We start from the raw sequence: 9644 nt of genomic DNA, 5'->3' as shown, positions 1-9644 counted from the left end.
TACTGAGCCCATCTTAATGGCTATAAAGAAAGCGCTTATGGGAGACAACCCATTATTTTACTTTTGCACTTTTGTTTTATATTTGAGTCTTGGAAGTTGTTACTACTATAGCAACCTCTCCTTATCTTTATTTTATTGCATTGTTGTGCCAAGTAAAGTCTTTGATAGTAAAGTCAATACTAGATTTGGATTACTGCGCAGAAACAGATTTCTTACTGTCACGAAATTGAGCAGCCCCTTCTGTACGTAACTCAGAAAAATCTGCCAATTTACGTGTGTGATCCTCAGATATGTATGCAATTTTAATTCAATTTGGGCATTTTCATCTGAGCAAGTTAAGTGCCCCACAAAAATTCGTCTTTACGGACTGTTCTGTTTTGAAGATTCTGCCTTTTATTTCACATTGCATGTTTTGCTATGTTTGATGGATTTCTTTGTTCCATTAACTTTCAGTAGCTTTGTGCAATGTCCAGAAGTGTTAAGAATGATTATGTCACCTCTGAATATATGAATTTTCAATTATGCACTAACCCTCTAATGAGTTTGTTTTGAGTTTGGTGTGGAGGAAGTTTTCAAGGGTCAAGAGAGGAGGATGATACAATATGATCAAGAAGGGTGAAAAGTCTAAGCTTGGGGATGCCCCTGTGGTTCATCCCTGCATATTTCAAGAAGACTCAAGCATCTAAGCTTGGAGATGCCCAAGGCATCCCCTTCTTCATCGACAACTTATCAGGTCACCTCTAGTGAAACTATATTTTTATTCCGTCACATCTTATGTGCTTTACTTGGAGCGTCTGTATGTATTTTTTTGTTTTTTTTTTGAATAAAATCTGATCCATCATCCTTGTGTGGGAGAGAGACACGCTCCGCTCGTTCATATGAACACTGGTGTTCTTAGCTTTACTTTTAATGTTCACGGCGAAGGTTGAAACTGCTTCGTTCATCGTTATTTGGTTGGAAACAGAAAATGCTTCATGTGGTAATTGGTATATTGTCTTGAATAATTTGATACTTGGCAATTGTTGTGCTCAAATAGATCATGCTTAAGCTTTTGCATCATGTACTTTGCACCCATTAATGAAGAACTACCATAGAGCTTGTTGAAATTTGGTTTGCATGATTGGTCTCTCTAAAGTCTAGATATTTCTTGGTGAAGTGTTTGAACAACAAGGAGACAGTGTAGAGTCTTATAATGCTTGCAATATGTTCTTATGTAAGTTTTGCTGTACCGGTTCATACTTGTGTTTGCTTCAAACAACCTTGCTAGCCCAAGCCTTGTACTGAGAGGGAATACTTCTCGTGCATCCAAATCCTTGAGCCAAAAACTATGCCATTTGTGTCCACCATACCTACCTACTATGTGGTATTTCTCTGCCATTCCAAAGTAAATTACTTGAGTGCTACCTTTAAAATTTCATTCTTTGTCTTTGCAATACATAGCTCATGGGAAAATAGCTTAAAAACTATTGTGGTATTGAATATGTCGCTTATGTATCTTATTTCTTATAAGTTGCTTGTTGAGTGGTAACCATGTTTCTGGGGATGCCATCAACTACTATACCTTTGTTGAATATCATGTGAGTTGCTATGCATGTTCGTCTTGTCTGAAGTAAGGGTGATTTATCATGATCAAATGGTTTGAGTATGCATATTGTTAGAGAAGAACATTGGGCCGCTAACTAAAGCCATGAATCATGGTGGAAGTTTCAGTTTGGACATTAATCCTCAATCTCTTATGAGTATATTATCTGTTGTTGAATGCTTATGCATTAAAGAGGAGTCCATTATTTGTTGTCTATGTTGTCCCGGTATGGATGTCCTAAGTTGAGATTTATCAAAAAACGATAAATCAAATGCGATCTATCTCCTTGGACCTTTGTACAGGCGGCATAGAGGTACCCCTTTGTGACACTTGGTTGAAACATATGTTATGCAATGATAATCCATGTAAATCCAAGCTAATTAGGACAAGGTGCGAGCACTATTGGTATTCTATGCATGAGGCTTGCAACTTATAGGATATCTTATGCATAACACATATTGATTATTACTACCGTTGACAAAATTGTTTCTATGTTTTCAAAATGAAAAGCTCTAGCACAAAAATAGTAATCCATGCTTCCTCTACGAAGGGCCTTTCTTTTACTTTATGTTGAGTCAGTTTACCTACTTCTTTCTATCTTAGAAGCAAACACTTGTGTCAACCGTGTGCATTGATTCTTACATGTTTACCTATTGCACTTGTTATATTGCTTTATGTTGACAACTATCCATGAGATATACATGTTACAAGTTGAAAGCAATTGCTGAAACTTAATCATCCTTTGTGTTGCTTCAAAACTTTCTACTAAAAATTTATTGCTTTATGAGTTAACTCCTATGCAAGTCTTATTGATGCTTGTCTTGAAAGTACTATTCATGAAAAGTCTTTGCTATATGATTCAGTTGTTTAGTCATTGTCTTTACCATTGCTTTGAATCACTTCATTCATCTCATATGCTTTACAATAGTATTGATCAAGATCATGTTGGTAGCATGTCACTTAAGAAATTATCCTTGTTATCGTTTACCTACTCGAGGGCGAGCAGGAACTAAGCTTGGGGATGCTTGATACGTCTCCAACGTATCTATAATTTCTTATGTTCCATGCTAGTTTTATGACAATACCTACATGTTTTATTCATACTTTATATCGTTTTGATGCATTTTCCGGCACTAACCCATTAACAAGATGCCGAAGCGCCAGTTTCTGTTTTCTGCTGTTTTTGGTTTCGGAAATCCTACAAAGGAAATATTCTCGGAATTGGACGAAGTCAACGCCCACGATCTTATATTTCACGGAAGCTTCCAGAGAGCCAGAGAGGGACCAGAGGGGAGCCCTGGGGGCCCCACCCCACCTGGCGGCGTGGCCAAAGGGGGGGCGCCCCCCTATGGTCTGGCTCCACCAGGACTCCTCCGAGGCTGCCCTTCCGCCTACTTAAAGCCTCCGTCGCGAAAACCCTAAAAGAATAAGCCACGATACGAGAAAAGTTCCGCAGCCGCCGCCATCGCGAAGCCAAGTTCAGGGGACAGAAGTCTCTGTTCCGGCACGCCGCCGGACGGGGAAGTGCCCCGGAAGGCATCTCCATCGACACCACCGCCATCTTCATCGACGCTGCTGTCTCCTATGATGAGGAGGGAGTAGTTCTCCCCCGAGGCTAAGGGCTGTACCGGTAGCTATGTGGTTCATCTCTCTCTCCCATGTGATCTTTATGTTATCATGAGCTTTGTATCACTATTAATCTATGTGTTACTCTAGTGATGTTATTAAAGTAGTCTATTCCTCCTTCATGATGTAAAGGTGACGGTGTGTGCATCATGTAGTACTTGGCGTAGGTTATGATTGTAATCTCTTGTAGATTATGAAGTTAACTATTACTATGATAGTATTGATGTGATCTATTCCCCCTTTCATAGCTTATTGGTGACGGTGTGTATGCTATGTTAGTACTCAGTCTAAATTGCAACGGTCTATTATGCTCTAGAGGTTACTTAAATATGAACTCCGAATGTTGTGGAGCTTGTTAACTCCGGCTTGAGGGAGCTCTTGTAGCCCTACACAATGAATGGTGTTTGTTATCCAACAAGAGAGTGTATGTAGCACAAGTGAGGAGAAGTTATTTATTTATTATGTGATCATTGTTGAGAGTGTCCACTAGTGAAAGTATGATCCTAGGCCTTGTTTCCGAATATCAAAACATCGTTTATTTACTGTTCCACTGCATGTTTACTCGCTGCCATCTTTATTTCAGATTGCTATTACCACTCATATTCATCCATATCACTTGCATCTCACTATCTCTTCACCGAACTAGTGCACCTATACATCTGACAAGTGTATTGGGTGTGTTGGGGACACAAGAGACTTCTTGTATCGTAATTGCAGGGTTGCTTGAGAGGGATATCTTTGACCTCTACCTCCCTGAGTTCGATAAACCTTGGGTGATTCACTTAAGGGAAACTTGCCGCTGTTCTACAAACCTCTGCTCTTGGAGGCCCAACACTGTCTACAGGAATAGAAGCGTGCGTAGACATCACTTACCAGGGCGTGATACTTGCAAACGTATCTATAATTTTTGATGCTCCATGCTTGTTTTCTACCAATTCCCTTATGTTTTATGTGCATTTCGATACACTTTTTTAGCATTTTCCGGAACTAACCTATTGATATAGTGCCACAGTGTCAGTTCTTCTTTTCTGCTTTTTTTGTGTTTCAGAAAAGTTGTACAGGAAATATTCTCGGAAATGCACAGGACAAAAACCCAGGACCTTATAATTTCGAGGGGAAGCCTGAGCCAGAAGGAGACACGCAGGGGAGCTGCCACGTGGCAATACATAGGGCAGGCGCGGCCCCACCCCTGGCCGCGTCTGGCCCGTGTACTGGCCACCCCGGCCTCCGCTGACATCACCCTTTCGCCTATATATTGCCCTCGCGGAGAAACTATCAGATATCAAGAAAGAATTCCACGAAAAGTCCCGCCGTCGCCGTCTCAAACCCTAGTTCGGGGGGTTCCTGCTGCCTCCCCCGTGGAGATGATCTCCATGGGGGAGGGCTCCGAAAAAGCCATGAAGGAGGGAGTTGAAGGGCTGCACTCCACGCTGCCCTGTCCGCCGTCTCCACCGCCATCTCCGTCGCCAACTCCTCCTTGTACTCAGGGGTCTATCCTCTCATAAACTTCTGTACCGCCCTATGTAAACATGGTGTTCGATGCTATATTCTATCCTATGATCTATGTCATGTTTCATAGTTTATTTGTTCTTAGATTGGATGGGTGATTTTCTTTGATTTATTAGAGTTGTGATCTGATATATTATTGTCCTTGGTGTCCATTATATTTGTGCGCGCATGGATCAAACACCTAGGGTTGGTAGTATTTGTAACGAAGCGGGGGGAGTTCTGCCGGAGAGACAGAAACCTGAGAACGCGAACCGATTAGTTGCACGTATGGGAGTAAAGGGGACCTAGAGCTTAAGGCTATGGTTGAGGAAACCTTAATGCTTGTTAGTAGTTACAGATGCTTGCTAGCAAGCCAATCATATAGTGCTTGCAATCCCAAGTAGTGGAGTGCATGTATATTTAGCCTCTCGCACATAGAAAGCTCCTTTGAGGACAGTGAATCCGAGACCGTCACTATTTTGTCTTGAGCAAAGCCACCACTATTACCACCACTTTTCCACACTCATGTTACTGGTTACTTAGTTTATTTTACCGCTGCAATACTAACATTTATTTCCGTGTATTTATTTTCCTTCAAAGTCACCTCTCAAACCCGTGCCACCGTTGTAGTTTTATTTCCCAGATATTGCAAACGTTTAGTGCGCGTAGAGTTGTATCAGTGGTTGATAGAACTTTAGAGAATGCTTATCCTACCTTTAGCTCCCCGTTGGGTTCGACACTCTTACTTATCGAAAAGGCTACAAACGATCCCCTATACTTGTGGGATATCAAGGCGTTTCCGTCGAAATCGACGGTCTCGCCGATGAAGATGTGAATGCCGCCAATCGGGATGATGGAGAGCTTGACGGGATCGGTCTTAGCCGGAATCTAGCACTCGTCCTGGGGGACGATCGGAAATTTCCCGACGTAAAGGACACGCCCCACAGCGATGGAGTCGTCAAAACTTCCCATGGCGGAACCCTCCCGGTTCCGGCCTCCAGATGCCGCTGGCCCCACGGTGGGCGCCAACTGTCATTGCCTATTCGACAGTACCTCGGAGGAGGATCCTCACGAGGGGGAGAAGAAGTAGGGGCCATCGGGAGGAAAGTCCTCGGGACGGTGGTACGTGATTTACCCAGCTTCGGAACACCTGCACGATGACAGGGCCTACTGCTGCTTGTCTGGAATTATCTGGGCGCTTTCGCGTTGTTACAATGAGTTGTCGTTGTGCCTCTAGGGCTCCCGGGATCCGGCTTATAAAGGCGCCAGGATCTAGGGTTTACACGGAGAGTCCTAGCTGAAATACAAGTCGCCTAACTACGGAATATTACATTGCCGTGCACGCACTGTTCAAAAACTAGGCCGATTCAGCGATTACTAGGATTAATCGCTACTAGGGGCCTCACCGTGTCGATTACCATTAATCTCTTGTGTTAATCCTTTAGCCCGATTAATCGTACCGAAAGTATGATTACTGGGTATGTTCCCGATTAACTACTGCACTTGGTCAAAAAAGTTATAAACTTTTCAATGCATATAGCTAGTACAGACGCTACCCCTCAACAATAAAGTAGGTTTTGCAAAGCTCCCGCTTGATTGTAGCCTCCAACTGCTCGAATTCCGCCGTCACCAACTAGTTCCTTGCCCTCCCAGACTAGTTACTCTCAGTTGTCTAGATACAGCAGGTCGACCACCATGAGTAGCTCGTGCAGGAGCTCAAGGGCGCCTTCGATAGGTTAGGTGGTTGAGGTGTAAGAGGGGTCGTACCCTAACTAGGTAGATGGTGGGAGAAGATAAACTTCAGAGGTGAGAGGATAAGAAGTGGAAGGAAGAAAAGTGGCTTCGACTAGTGGATCCTGTTTCGCTCGTGACCTTGAAGATTAGGTCACAGAGGAGAAACATCTGGGATTTTAGGCTCTAGAGAAGTAGAGCCAGACATATAGAGGCTCATATACTATTATTTTTCCTATATAAACTGTTTTTTACGTGCTAATTTGTGTAGGTTACACCGATTAATAGCCGACCGATTAAATCAGTTAATCGTCCGAATTCCGATTAATCGCTACTCCCAAGCCGACCGAGCAGTTAACGATTACCGATTTCCTTACCATTGCGTGCACGTCAAGGACCCGCATTCCCTTATATGCCGTACTGGATCCGGCTACCCCTGATGGGCCAGAACGGATCCGACTTCCAGAGTTGGTCGGTGGATCCGGCTCCTCGTTCCTGGCCTGGACTTCATCCATCTTGATCTACAGCAGCTGGGCCGCCCAATGGGCATACGCCACCATCACCATCTGTTGGCCACCCAAACTTACAGGATCTAGGCACTATCGATGATACATCAATGAAGTATATGCACAACAGCCACGACTGGTGGAACTAGGGGGACACGTGGAAGAACGGGGAGCATCCATCTAAGCTCGATCAGATGGCGCGGTGGTCGGCCGAACTAAAGCCTAGAAAAAAGAAGGCAACGATGGACCGGCCCAACACCTAACCTAGGGTGTGCGCCTAGAAAAAAGGTCTAACCGGTCACGGCCTAGGTTTAGGGTCCTCCTCCCTAGCGTCGCGCGCCTGGTATCATTGCTGTCGCACAAGGAATCGAAGGCGATCCATTTGTTGGGCCGCCGCATCTACAAAGGCCTGTTTACGTGTTAATTGCAAGCGCACAGCCCAACCGGCGAACCACGCACGAGTTTCTCCAAAGGACATGTCAACCGACAAGAAGGTGTGTATTTAAGCCGCTCAATATGTCTGTCGACTGGCGAGGTGGGATTAAAAAACCATCGCATGTATTTCGCGCATACCATTTGCCTGGCAGGAACGAGCTGTCCCAGTGGATAGCGCATGCAGCATGTGCGCCGGTCCGCCGGCCGCACGTACCGTGTCCTACAGGTTTGCTACCCTTGAAAACGTAAAGTGTGTCAGGGCCTCATGCTTTTTATGCATGCACGTCGTGTGAACGTCACTACCTACTTAACTTAATGAGTAAAGTCTGAAATAAACCTTGAATTCATAGAGCTCGTTCAGATCAAACCCTGAACTCCTAATCCCTGGAATCAGCACCCCAAACTTACTATTCCCGGCTGTTACTTGGTATGCCCTTGTTTCTATACCGAATTAGCTGATGTTTCCAAGTCAACGCTGGGATTATTCGGTTAATCTCTAACAGACTCAGGACCATGCCGGCGTCCGCGTTCACGAAGGTCCTGCTCGGTGCGCACGGGCCCTCACACACCGCCACCTTGTTGCTCCCGTCGCCAAACCCGAACCCGCTGGTGAACACGAGCGGGAGCTGGCGCCTTGTTGTTGAGTGGCTGGAACGCTAACTCGCCGTTGAGGTCATCACCATCGCTGAGGAGCCTCACGGTGCCTCCCTGTAGAGCTCCTGCCAGAGCGTAGTCTCCAACTCTCCATGGCTGGCGCATGTTGCGCTCGTCGAAGAGCACAGAGAAGCCCCCAGCTTGGTGTTGCACTTCGAAGCACATTGGACGGCGGCTGTGAGCATGCTCACCATCAGCAATAATCAATAGGTTCTCACCTCGTCGTGCACACTTTGTACTGTTGTACATGGCCAGGTGCGCGTGCCGCGCCATGCCGGAGCCGGACACCTTGCCGTGCGACTTACCTTGGCCATCATCGTTCTCGACGAAGTTGCCTGCGCCGTGCTAGCTGTGCCCGTAAGACGTACCGGCCCCGGCGTCGCAGAGTTACGCTTCAAGGACGCGCTGCCAAACGCGCGCGCCTCGAACAGGAGTAGGGCATCGCCTCTGATCGAACAGCATGCCGCCAACGTTGCCGAACAACTTTTCCCACGGGACGCCCCCTCGTCTCACCGCCGTCCTAGTACTGGCTCGTGATGAGGATCAGGCGATCAGCACGAATGTAGCCATCATCAGTTCACCAAGGTAGATCACGAAATCTACGAATTTGGCAGCGACATATGAAAAAAACTCGAAGAGATCCAAGTTCGCCGATAAACAAGCACGTACGGTGCAAACCACCGACGGGTTTCTCCATGTCGAGCACGACGACCATGACACGGTCGGAGCGAGGGTTTTGAGCGCGGTCCCAGTTCGAGCACAGCGCCGAACCGGCTGGCCGGAGAACCGGGGCGACGCCGGAGACCTCAGCCCCAGAGCGCTAGAGGCAGCACAACGGCGAGTAGGGCGGACAGGAGACGACGCTGCTATGGACGGGGAGGGGCGCCAATCTGCTGCTCGGATGGTAAGCTTCGCCGCTGCTGGTATGGGGCCAGCGAGCTGTTGCTCGTAGATAGGGCGGCTGCCATCGCATATGAGCTATCGTCCTATCGCGGGTATGTGGGCCATTGACGTCTCTTAGAGAGAGATGAGAAGACATTGGCCACGATCAGGAATCCTACCGTTTGGCAACTACCTAAATGTCATCTTAGACCGGGAATCCTAAATTCGGGGTGCTTATTTCTGGGATTAATAGTTCAGGGTTCAATCTCCACAACGTCTACAAATTCAAGGTTTAATTCAGACTTTACTCTAACTTAATTAGGCTGTGACTACTGACTAGGCATGGTTTGTTCCTTTTGGCCGTGTACATGCATGCATCTACATTTTATAAATGATTGTCAATTTTTACTAGTTAGTAACCGTGTTATGCAAAGTAGCTCGTGGAGAAAAGTACAAACGAGGGCATGCATCCATGCATTTATTTACTGGACGGCTCTCCAACTTGCTTTTTCTTCATAACTTTTTACAAATTGATGATAGAAAATAAAATACACGCAACTGTTTAGAAAAAAAACCCGGAGGGGAACAACACACTAGAAAGATGGGAACAACAACCTAGACGAGTGGGAACAACAAAATAGACGGAGGTGAACGACACACTAGACAGATGGGAACAACAACCTAGACGGATGAGAACAACAAAATAGATGGAGGGAACAACACAGTAGACAGATGGGAAC

This window comes from Lolium rigidum, chromosome 1 (assembly GCF_022539505.1).
Source record: "Lolium rigidum isolate FL_2022 chromosome 1, APGP_CSIRO_Lrig_0.1, whole genome shotgun sequence".
Classification (NCBI taxonomy): Eukaryota; Viridiplantae; Streptophyta; class Magnoliopsida; order Poales; family Poaceae; genus Lolium; species Lolium rigidum.
Note: the sequence above shows the minus strand (reverse complement) of the source record.